Source organism: Penaeus japonicus, unplaced genomic scaffold (assembly GCF_977035675.1).
Source record: "Penaeus japonicus unplaced genomic scaffold, GWHDUDI00000001_assembly GWHDUDI00000025, whole genome shotgun sequence".
Taxonomy (NCBI): Eukaryota; Metazoa; Arthropoda; class Malacostraca; order Decapoda; family Penaeidae; genus Penaeus; species Penaeus japonicus.
In genome coordinates, this window is record NW_028234427.1 from 19,234,457 (window position 1) to 19,244,456 (window position 10,000).

General features: G+C 49.4%; 1 protein-coding gene across 3 annotated transcripts in view; it reads left to right on the forward strand.

Annotated features, from left to right (window-relative positions):
- Positions 1 to 10,000, forward strand: part of LOC147468930 (partitioning defective 3 homolog) — a 233,653-nt gene that overhangs the window by 1,120 nt on the left and 222,533 nt on the right. The window lies entirely within an intron of this gene.

The window sequence follows — 10,000 nt, forward strand, 5'->3', positions numbered from 1 at the left end:
TTGTAATAATGGAATGTGTGTATGAAAATCATTCCCGCATTAAAGACACCGTGCCTGAGGTTAGCATCCCACTTCCCAGCATATTTCCGAGCCACTGCCTTTGGAAGAGACTGATTTCTTTTCTCCTTTCCTTTTTTTTGCCCGGCGTTGCGCAAGTCCTGTTGTTCCTTTGATGCTGTAATTGTGTCAGTAGTTCCATCTGCAGGGTACGGATGCGGTCGAGTGAGCGTGTACATGCCTCGGCCCGTGTGCTTGATACACACGCCTGAGCACTCAAGGACCCCACGGAAGGCTGGGCAGGGAGTCAACATCGTAGTGCTATCCCCTTTGATCAGTAACGAGCGCTTTGTAGACTGACGCTGGCGGGGTGGCGAATTATTCTAAGTAAATGGAGGGGGGGGGGATTTACACCTTTTTCTTTTTCACTTCGCCTCTGCGTTCAACTGGTGATGGGTCAGGGTCGCGGGGAGAAGGTAGCTTCTCGTTGGCGTTTATGGGTGGGAATGGGGTCAGTCACATACGGCGTTGCCTGTTTATATCACGGGAAGGAAGTGGACTGAAGCGGAGGGGAATGGAATTAGGTTGATAAACATAAACATTGATAAGATATGTCATGATCAACTCAGTCCGCACGCCTGTCAACCTTTGGAACTAGTTACTGATAGAAAGTCTCCATAGCCTCTGGAAGGTCCGAGAGATCGCCAGTAGACCCATAACGAGATGCAGTTGATGGCGAGGAATCATCATCATTGGCATTCGGGGAAGGTAGAGTGCTCAGGGGGCTAGCCTTGTCACCAGGACACGTAAACACGCGTGGACTTTTGGAGGGAGAGAGAGAGAGAGAGAGAGAGAGAGAGAGAGAGAGAGAGAGAGAAAGAAAGAAAGAAAGAAAGAAAGAAAGAAAGAAAGAAAGAAAGAAAGAAAGAAAGAAAGAAAGAAAGAAAGAAAGAAAGAAAGAAAGGAAGAGAGAAAAAAGAAAGAAAGAGAGAAAGAGTGTGTATGTGCGTGCGTGGGCGTACACGTGAGTGGTTTTATGTTTGTGTGTGCGTGTACGAGTGCGTGAGTGAGTGTCTGTGTGTGGCGTTGTCCCCCAGCGATATCGATCATGCGGGGGTGTGGCGGCCGCCTCAAGCGAATTCGTCATGCATTCTCCGGCCGACGACAAAGGCCTTGTCGTGTTAGGAGGCGGGAAATGTTCAGCAGGGAAAGGAGGGCAGTGATGACAGGGCATGGGGGGGGGGGGGCTGTTTATCATTTCGTGAATCCTTCCCTTGCGGTGATCCCGGTGTGCCTCCGGGGTCTCCCTCCACGTGGGATTCAGAAGGACATAGATTGGCAAGCTATTTTTAAACTCGGAAATCGTGTGCGTTGTTTTGTTGGTTGTAATGCATTAGCATGGACCTGTCATCTACGCTACGCTGGTAGGTATCGCGAAATAATGTAACGTTGCTTTAGCGTGCTTTGCATAATGATCGACCATTGCTCGTTTGGCGGGATGTTATGGCAGTTGCAATTATTTCTTTTTTGTTCTTGGAAGTCCTTGGCCATTGCAGTTGATGTTGCGTTGGGCACGACTGGTCTTCTCTGCAGGTGAGTGTTGGGAGTAGAATGTTTACTTTAACCTCAGTAGAAACATGTTTAGTAGATATGGACGCCTCCGCTGGCTTCGCGTTCGATCCAAGTGCTCTTTCCCCCTAGATGGAGGGGGTCAGTTACCAATAGGGAGATGGAAGGGGCATTCCCCGTTCCTTTGACGTATCTGGTGATAACATATCCATTGGCTGGAGACATTCCTTCTCTCCACCCCTCTGTCACCCCCTCCCCCCGTGATGGCGGTAGATAAGGGATAAGGTCAGGGCCGTCGCGAGAACAATGCGGTTAATTGTTGTGGGTGTGGGCGGTATGGAGGGGGGGAGGGAGTTGTTATCAGCCTGGAGGGGGGGGGGTGGACGGTTATCTTCTAGGTATGCTCCTGTCGCGATGAACATTGACGTAAGATTCGAGGAATACTAGGACAGCGTTATCAGGTGCCGTAGCTATTGTTGAAAGCGACGTCTTTCATTAAAAGGAGACGTGGAAAAAAGGCAGGCCTATTTTGTGCCGCGTAAGACGTTATGTTGACGCTTTGTCCGGGCCGAGCTCCGCCACACGTGGTGGCTGTGCTACTCATACGGGCTGTTTGTGTCGGTTGTTGTGCTAAGCAAGGGTGTTTGTTGACACTGCGTGCGCCTCGTCTCGTGTGGCAAGTGCCAAGACTGCTGGGAGGTTGCGGTGGGGTGGGATGGGATGGGGGGGGGGGGCTAAGGAGGATAATATCATGATGGATTGTTCGTGGAGGTGGATCAACTCATATTCTTGGTTTGGTTGATGAATGTGTCAAATTGATATTTGAATCCTTGTCATGATTGGCACTGGTATGACGATTATTCGATATCACCTAACTTGCTCAATGTTGAAAAAAAACATTTTTTCGAATACTAGTGCGCCAGCAAAGATGGAAGTAGAATCTAATGGCTACGTCCATGCCGTGAACCGTAAAAGTTCCGACTCTATTTATTTTAAGAGTTAAGATGGGCCCTCTAGGTGCACGAGTGTGGCAACACCGCCATTAACACCAGACACGCACATTGGCGTAGACGAGAATCGATAGCTGACCACCTGCGGAAGTTACATCCTGACGCCGGTGGCAGCTTTCCCTTCCCGCGGCTGGTCCTCCCCCGCGTGTTGCTCCTGTTTCCCGACCACGGCGATTTCTCCTTATCCTCCTCCTCCTCCCTCTCCTCCTCCTCCTCCTCCTTCTCCTTCCTTTCCTCTTACTCCTCCTCCTCCTCCCTTTCCTCTTCCTCTTCCTCCCTTTCCTCTTCCTCTTCCTCCTCCTCTTCCTCTTTCTCTTCTTCCTCCTTCTCCTCCTCCTCCTCCTCCTCCTCCTCCTCCTCCTCCTCCTCCTCCTCCTCCTCTTCCTCTTTCTCTTCTTCCTCCTTCTCCTCCTCCTCCTCCCTCTCTTCTCCTCCTCCTGCTCCTTCCTCTCCGCTCTTCGCCCCTCACCTCACCTCCTCTCCCTCCTTTCCTCCCTCCTTTCTTTCCTCCACTCTTTCCCTTTCCTCCCCTCCCTCCACCCCTCCACTCTTTCCCTTCCTCCTCTCCCTCCCTCCACTCTTTCCCTTCCTCCTCTCCCTTCCTCCACCACCCCCTTCTTCCCTCCCTCCCTTCCCTCCCTCCCTCCCTCCCTTCCTTCCTCCGCCTTCGCGCTGTGTATCTCAGGAGTCTCTTCGCGCCGGGTGTGAGGCAATCGGGCGGAGTGAAGTGGCGATCTACTGCGCCCCGTATCGCCCACGCGTGTTCTGGCGAAATGAAATGGAGTAACATTTTTTGTTTGCGTGATTGAGAGACTGTGGCTGTGTGAGGATGTCTGTGTGCATATGTGCTTGTATTTATGGATTTACAAATAGATGTATGTATGTGTGGAGGTCTAAATGCATAACCTAAATGTATGTACCGTATTTGTGTATGTATAAATGGATAGCTTAAATGTATGTGTTTGTGGATGTGTGAATATATACCCTAAAGGTATGTATTTGTGGATATAGAGATGCATAGCTTAAAGGCATGTATTTGTGAATGTATAAACGTATAGCCTAAATGCATGTGCTTGTAGTTGTACGAATGCATTATGTGATTTTAATACCATATTGTACTAGGTTGTATCATGTTATATACAGGATATACATGCCGATGCCTGAGATCAAGGGCCACAGGAACCCGAAGGAGATCCTTTCTTTTGAAAGTGAGCTTTGTGCCTATTCAGGTAGGCCTAAACGACCGATCAAACAAAATTCGACTCTTTGTCCTTGGAATATGAACGATTTTCCTATGACTTGATTGGGGCAGATCGACGAGTTACGGCTCGACCCAGTTTGTTGAGGATGCAACGTGTGTGCATTGCTGGTGCCGCCAAGTGTTGTGAGGGGGAGGGAGGGGAGGGTTAGGGGGAGATGGTAGGGTGGAAGATGAAGGGAGAAAGGAGGAGAAGGATGGATAGAGAAGGGATGAGGATGAAGGGGAGGGGAAGAAAAAGATGGAGGATGGAAGATGAAGGGGAAGGTGGAGGGAAAGGATGGAGAGGAAAAGTTGGAAGATGAAGTGGGAGGGAAAGGAACGATGGAAGATGAAGGGAGGAGAGGGCAAGGTAGAAGATGAAGTGAGAAGTTGAGGGTAAGGATGGAGAAGTAAGGGTGGAAGATGATGGGGAGTGAGAGGGAAATGTGATGAGGGTAGAGGGGAGGGTAATGGTGGAGGGAAAGGAGAATGGAGAAAGTATGGGAAAGGAAGGTTAAGGTTAGTGGCGGAAGAGGGAAGGGTGAGGGTAGGGGGTGGAAGATAGAAGTTGGAGAGAGAGAGAGAGGGGAAGCTGAGGGGAAACTGATATTGGCATTTAGACTTGATGTAGATTGGCCTTGATCGAAAATAGTCAGATAATGGAATCGATAATTCGTCTGTTTTAAAGTTTAGCAGAAAATAAATTTGACACAAGTCGAGGATTCGAGGCACCCTTGTCTCGTACGTTTGTTGTCCAGTGAACGAGGCAAGGAAGTGTGGAAAATGTGGCAACAAAAGCGACATGTATATTGAATCTGTACAACTGGCCGGGTGTTGTAATTCTGGCTCTATATTTATTACCCGACAATTCCAGGTGCCTCCAACAATACGCGGAGGCGGGGCAGCGCGCCATTGGTCCGGAGTGAACAGAGGCTGAACAGACTGAACAGTCGTCTGAGAGACACAGATACAGACACAGAAACAGGCAGGCAGGGAGAAAAAGAAACAGAGACCGAGGCACACACACAAGAGAGAATTGGCCAGGAGGACGTAACACGCCTCGCCCTCTCGTCTCGGAGCATAAAAGGGCGGCGCCGTTTGAACCAACTGGAGGCTGGGAGATGGTCAAGAGGAGGGAGGGTGAGGTTGAGAAGAATAGAATGAGAAAGGAGAGAAAGGAAGAGGAAGAGAGAGAGATGCAAGGTATGGCCATTAGAGAGGGGAAGAATAAGAAGAAAGAGATAAAGGAGAGAGAGAGAAGTGGAGTGGAGTGGGAGGAAGGGAAAAGGAGGGGAGGAGGGAGAGGGAGAGAGGAGAGGAGAGGAGAGGGAGGAGGGATAGAAGGAGAGAGGAGAGGAGAGGGGAGACAGAGGAGAGAGAGGAGAGGAGAGGGAGAGGGAGAGGGAGAGGGAGAGGGAGAGAAGAGGAGAGGGAGAGGGAGAGGGAGAGGGAGAGGGGAGAGGGAGAGGGAGAGGGAGAGAGGAGAGAGAGAGAGAGGAGAGAGGAGAGAATGGCAAGCGTTTTATGGCATAGCCTCCTTCCCGTCTACCCCCTCCCCCCTCCCCCTTCTCTTTTCCCCTTGAACATAGCGTCACGAGCATTGCGTCACGATTCCCCAAGGTCGGTGGGCGTCTAGGCGTAGGATTGAGATTGGGGTTGAAGAAGGGGAGGTAGGGGGGGGAGTGTTGTATACCCAAGGTTTGATGTAGGAGCCGCCCTTGACTTGCTTTTGACAGAGATATGCGGCACGATAACAGGGTAATCCAGTGGTGATATGCGGCACAAATATGCCAGTGAGAGAAGGGAATTAGCGTTACGATACGATAAAGTGGGTGAATGCTTTTTTGAATTCCAAGTTCACTATAGTCTGTTTTCTAAGCTACTATCGGCGCAAAAGACCGGGCCACGCCTTCCTGCCTCGGTGTCAGTTACATGTTCAATAGGGTAAGCTGAGAGGGCAAAGGCACTTCTTTGGGGAAGCGGATGAATACTAAGCTACATGTTTTTGTTTGGCGTTCCTTCGCCTTACTTCAGATGATTGCAGAATACATTCGATAGGGAAGGCCATGGAGTGAATGAATGATAGTGAATCACTACCTTTAGGATGTGCTTTCAATTCAAGCTAGAAACAAATGTTGCAATGTTACTATCTCCTGGTTTGCCTCCTCTCGGCCTTACCAGTGTCCGCTCTGTCACTCGTCATCTTTCAACAGAAGTGGTATATCAAAAATATCATTTTTTGGACAGGTGTTTCTTGTCCTCCATCATCACAGCTGCTGACCCAGATGTGTTAACAACGTTGCCATGCTTTTCATATGGTTCTAAACTACTTTATTTTAACACTCCTCACACCTGCATCACTGATAAGGCTTTATCTCTGCAGGAATGCCAGCGTTGATCATTCTCATGGTGAACCGATCACTTGCATTTGCGTTAATTGCATAATATAACTCGGGCTGTTCCGTAGGAATGTGTAAAGGTATAATAATAGATTACGGCAATATTGGGGTACGCAGAAGTCTACGTAAATGAGCTGAATAGGCCGACATCAGTCGTCCTGTTGCCTTTATTCGCGAGGTCAAGAGGTCATCTGAGGACCTCCTCTAACCCTCCCGACCTCTGACATCCACTGACCTCAGATGAAGGTCTGTGTTGTTGGTTCTGACATGGCCATGGAGTCATGCTATTACTGTTCTGGCCTTTAGGTCAGGAAACCAGGTTTTAGAGAGAGGGAGAGAGAGAGAGAGAGAGAGAGAGAGAGAGAGAGAGAGAGAGAGAGAGAGAGAGAGAGAGAGAGAGAGAGAGAGAGAGTGTGTGGGTGTGTGTGTGTGTGTGTGTGTGTGTGTGTGTGTGTGTGTGTGTGTGTGTGTGTGTGTGTGTGTGTGTGTGTGTGTGTGTGTGTGTGTGTGTGTGTGTGTGTGTGTGTATGCGCGCGCGCGTGTGCATTTATGCATGTGTGTGTATATGCATATGCGTGTGTACGTGTAAGTTTAAGTACAGGGAGGAGAGAGAGAGAGAGAGAGAGAGAGAGAGAGAGAGAGAGAGAGAGAGAGAGAGAGAGAGAGAGAGAGAGAGAGAGAGAGAGAGAGAGAGAGAGAGAGAGAGAGAGAGAGGGGGGGGGGAGAAAGAGAGAAAGAGAAAGAGAAAGATAGAAAGAAAGAGAGAGTAAAAGGGATCGAGAGAGAGATGTGGGAGATATAGATGGAGATTGGTGGAGCGCCGCGCAGTGCAAGCAGCAGTCGTGACACGGCGAGGGCTTTAGGAATGATAACGCTCACACTTCCAGGGTTTCACGGTCATTGGTTTACATTTCCACTGCGGCCATCTAGGGCTTCCCCGACAGGTAATCTTCGTGGACGTGGCTTGTATGTGCCCTTTGTTGAGCGGCCCTGACGGAGGTTGGGCCACGTTGCAGAGGGATTTTTTTGATAGCATTCCTATAGAATAGAGGTGCAAGCATGCCGACAGACAGACAGATGGACGGACGGAACGCCAAACAGTCGGTAGCTGGGAGGGGGTGAAGGTGTAGCAGGTGTCAGACTAGGGTCCAGGCCAGGTGTGCAGGCCGACGGGGGGAGGGGGTAGGGCATGGATCTAAGGACCGGCGTGGCATCACTTGATTCCAGTTGGTGGCTTGAAGGTAGATACTTGTATGTGTGTGCCTATATATTTGTCTATGCGTGCGCGTATGTGTACGTATGTGTGTATGTATACACGTATGCATATGTATGATTGTAAGTATGTATAAGCGCATATACAAATTGATAGATGTGTGTATGTGTGTGTGTGTGTGTCTGTGTCTGTGTCTGTGTCTGTGTCTGTGTCTGTGTCTGTGTGCGTGCACGTGGGCAGTGGAGTGGTCAGCGTAATTACTGTGCATTTCAAAGGTTAAATGGGTTGTAATTCTGAGTTGTCTCAGATTAAGGCATTTGCATCCCAGTTTGGAGTGTTCCCTTAATCCACGGCAGCTGCTGTGGGCTCGGATAAAAGCTCCAACGACATCGCTGCAGTTCGTTACGAGTTTGCCATATGTCAGCAATCAATTAAAATGAGAGGGAGATCCTGTGTGTTTGCATTCGAGGATCTAACAAGGCGAACAGGGCAAGGTACACCCCCCTCCCCCCACACACACATACACATACACTCAACACACCGGTTTTCTCTTGTCCCGGTCTCTCTTTATCTCTCTCCTCCCTCCCTCCCTCCCTCACTTCCCTCCTCTCTCTCTCTCTCCCTCCTTCCCTCCCTCCCTCCCTCCCTCCCTTTTACTCTCTCTCTCCCTCCCTTCCTCCCTCCCTCCCCTTTTACTCTCTCTCTCTCTCTCTCTCTCTCTCTCTCTCTCTCTCTCTCTCTCTCTCTCTCTCTCTCTCTCTCTCTCTCTCTCTTACCCTCTCTCTCACCTTCTCTCTCTCCTTCCCTCCCTCCCTTTTACTCTCTCCCTCCCTCCCTCTCCCTTCTCTCTCTCTCTCTCTCTCTCTCTCTCTCTCTCTCTCTCTCTCTCTCTCTCTCTCTCTCTCTCTCTCTCTCTCTCTCTCACCCTCTCTCTCTCCTTCCCTCCTTCCCTTTTACTCTCTCCCTCCCTCCCTCCCTCCCTCCTTTTTACTCTCTCCCTCCCTCCCTCCCTTTTACTCTCTCTCTCTCTCTCTCTCTCTCTCTCTCTCTCTCTCTCTCTCTCTCTCTCTCTCTCTCTCTCCCTCTCTCTCTCTCTCTCTCTCCTTCCCTCCCTCCCTTTTACTCTCTCTCTCCCTCCCTCCCTTTTACTCTCTCTCTCTCTCTCCCTCTCTCCCTCTCTCTCTCTCTCTCTCTCTCTCTCTCTCTCTCTCTCTCTCTCTCTTTCTCTCTCTCTCTCTCCTTCCCTCCCTCCCTTTTACTCTCTCTCTCCCTCCCTCCCTTTTACTCTCTCTCTCTCTCCCTCTCTCCCTCTCTCTCTCTCTCTCTCTCTCTCTCTCTCTCTCTCTCTCTCTCTCTCTCTCTCTCTCTCTCTCTCTCTCTCTCTCTCTCTCTCTCTCTCTCTCTCTCTCTCTCTCTCTCTCTCTCTTTTAACGTTAATGAGTCAAAGAGGAAACACCTGGCATGTGAAGAGTGGCGAGCGGGTGACGGGGTGTCAAGGTAATTTTCAGGACTTGTTAAGAATCATAAGTGCCATTATCATATTATTTTAATTACCGTTTGTGTTTTAATTATATTTTCGTGTATTCTCATGTTTATTTTTGTACGAATATTTTTTTGTGTGACCGATTGTAAATGGCATCGCAAAGAGGGAAAAGTCGTTGAATAATTCAAATTCCAATTACGTGCAAACTAACAGACGAAAAGAGACACGTAACCCGTGGATAAATATTTTAGCATGATTGCAGTGTGGCTTGGTGCTCACGATGTGGGTTTATGCATATATTCATATTTCAGATTCAAATCCAGGGTCTTGTTCTAGTCCAATAGCCACAGTTTTTGCTGATGTCCTTTTAGATGAAATTCCAAATCTCTGATCTGTGTTTTTATGAGCTAGAAGTGTATTCCTTATTTGTTCTATAGTTACTCCTGAGGTATAGAAAGAATATATGATGTTATGTGTTCCCTGACGTCGAAAGTAGCATTTGGAGGCCGGTTCCAATCTTTCGAATGGATTGGTTTCCCAAATACTTCTGCCTTAATTATGAGCTACATGGTTAGCCGTTCATGAGATATCGCGTTTGTGTGGCCCGAAAGGGGATGACGGGACGGACACGTGCGTGGCAGGGAGGAGGGACAGTTTGCACCTTGACGCCCAACACGGGATTAACGACTCTAGAGAGCCGCTCTCTAAAGACTGAATTTGCCTGCTCGAGCTGTCACGCGGTGATCTCAATGAATGGCCGCTGGTGTTCGATTCTCCGCCGCCGCGACCCCATCTGGATACATTCTGCGGTTTTATGATTATTAGAAGTTCATGCTTTCTCATGAACCAGCATCTATCAGATTTAGAAATGAAGAAGTACCGAAAGTCCAACGTGTTGTTTTCTCGTACCAACGATTTTTTAAAAGGCGGGTTGGCGCGGGCTTCCACCCGTGCAGGGGATCGGGACGGGTTTGTGGGGGTCGTGGGGGCGGGGAGGAGGGGGAGGTTCAGCATCTGGCCCGCGCTGTCGTTCACTTGGGTTTTGGCGCCAAAATCTGTCTCCGACTTTTAGGGTCTGAGCGCGCCTAT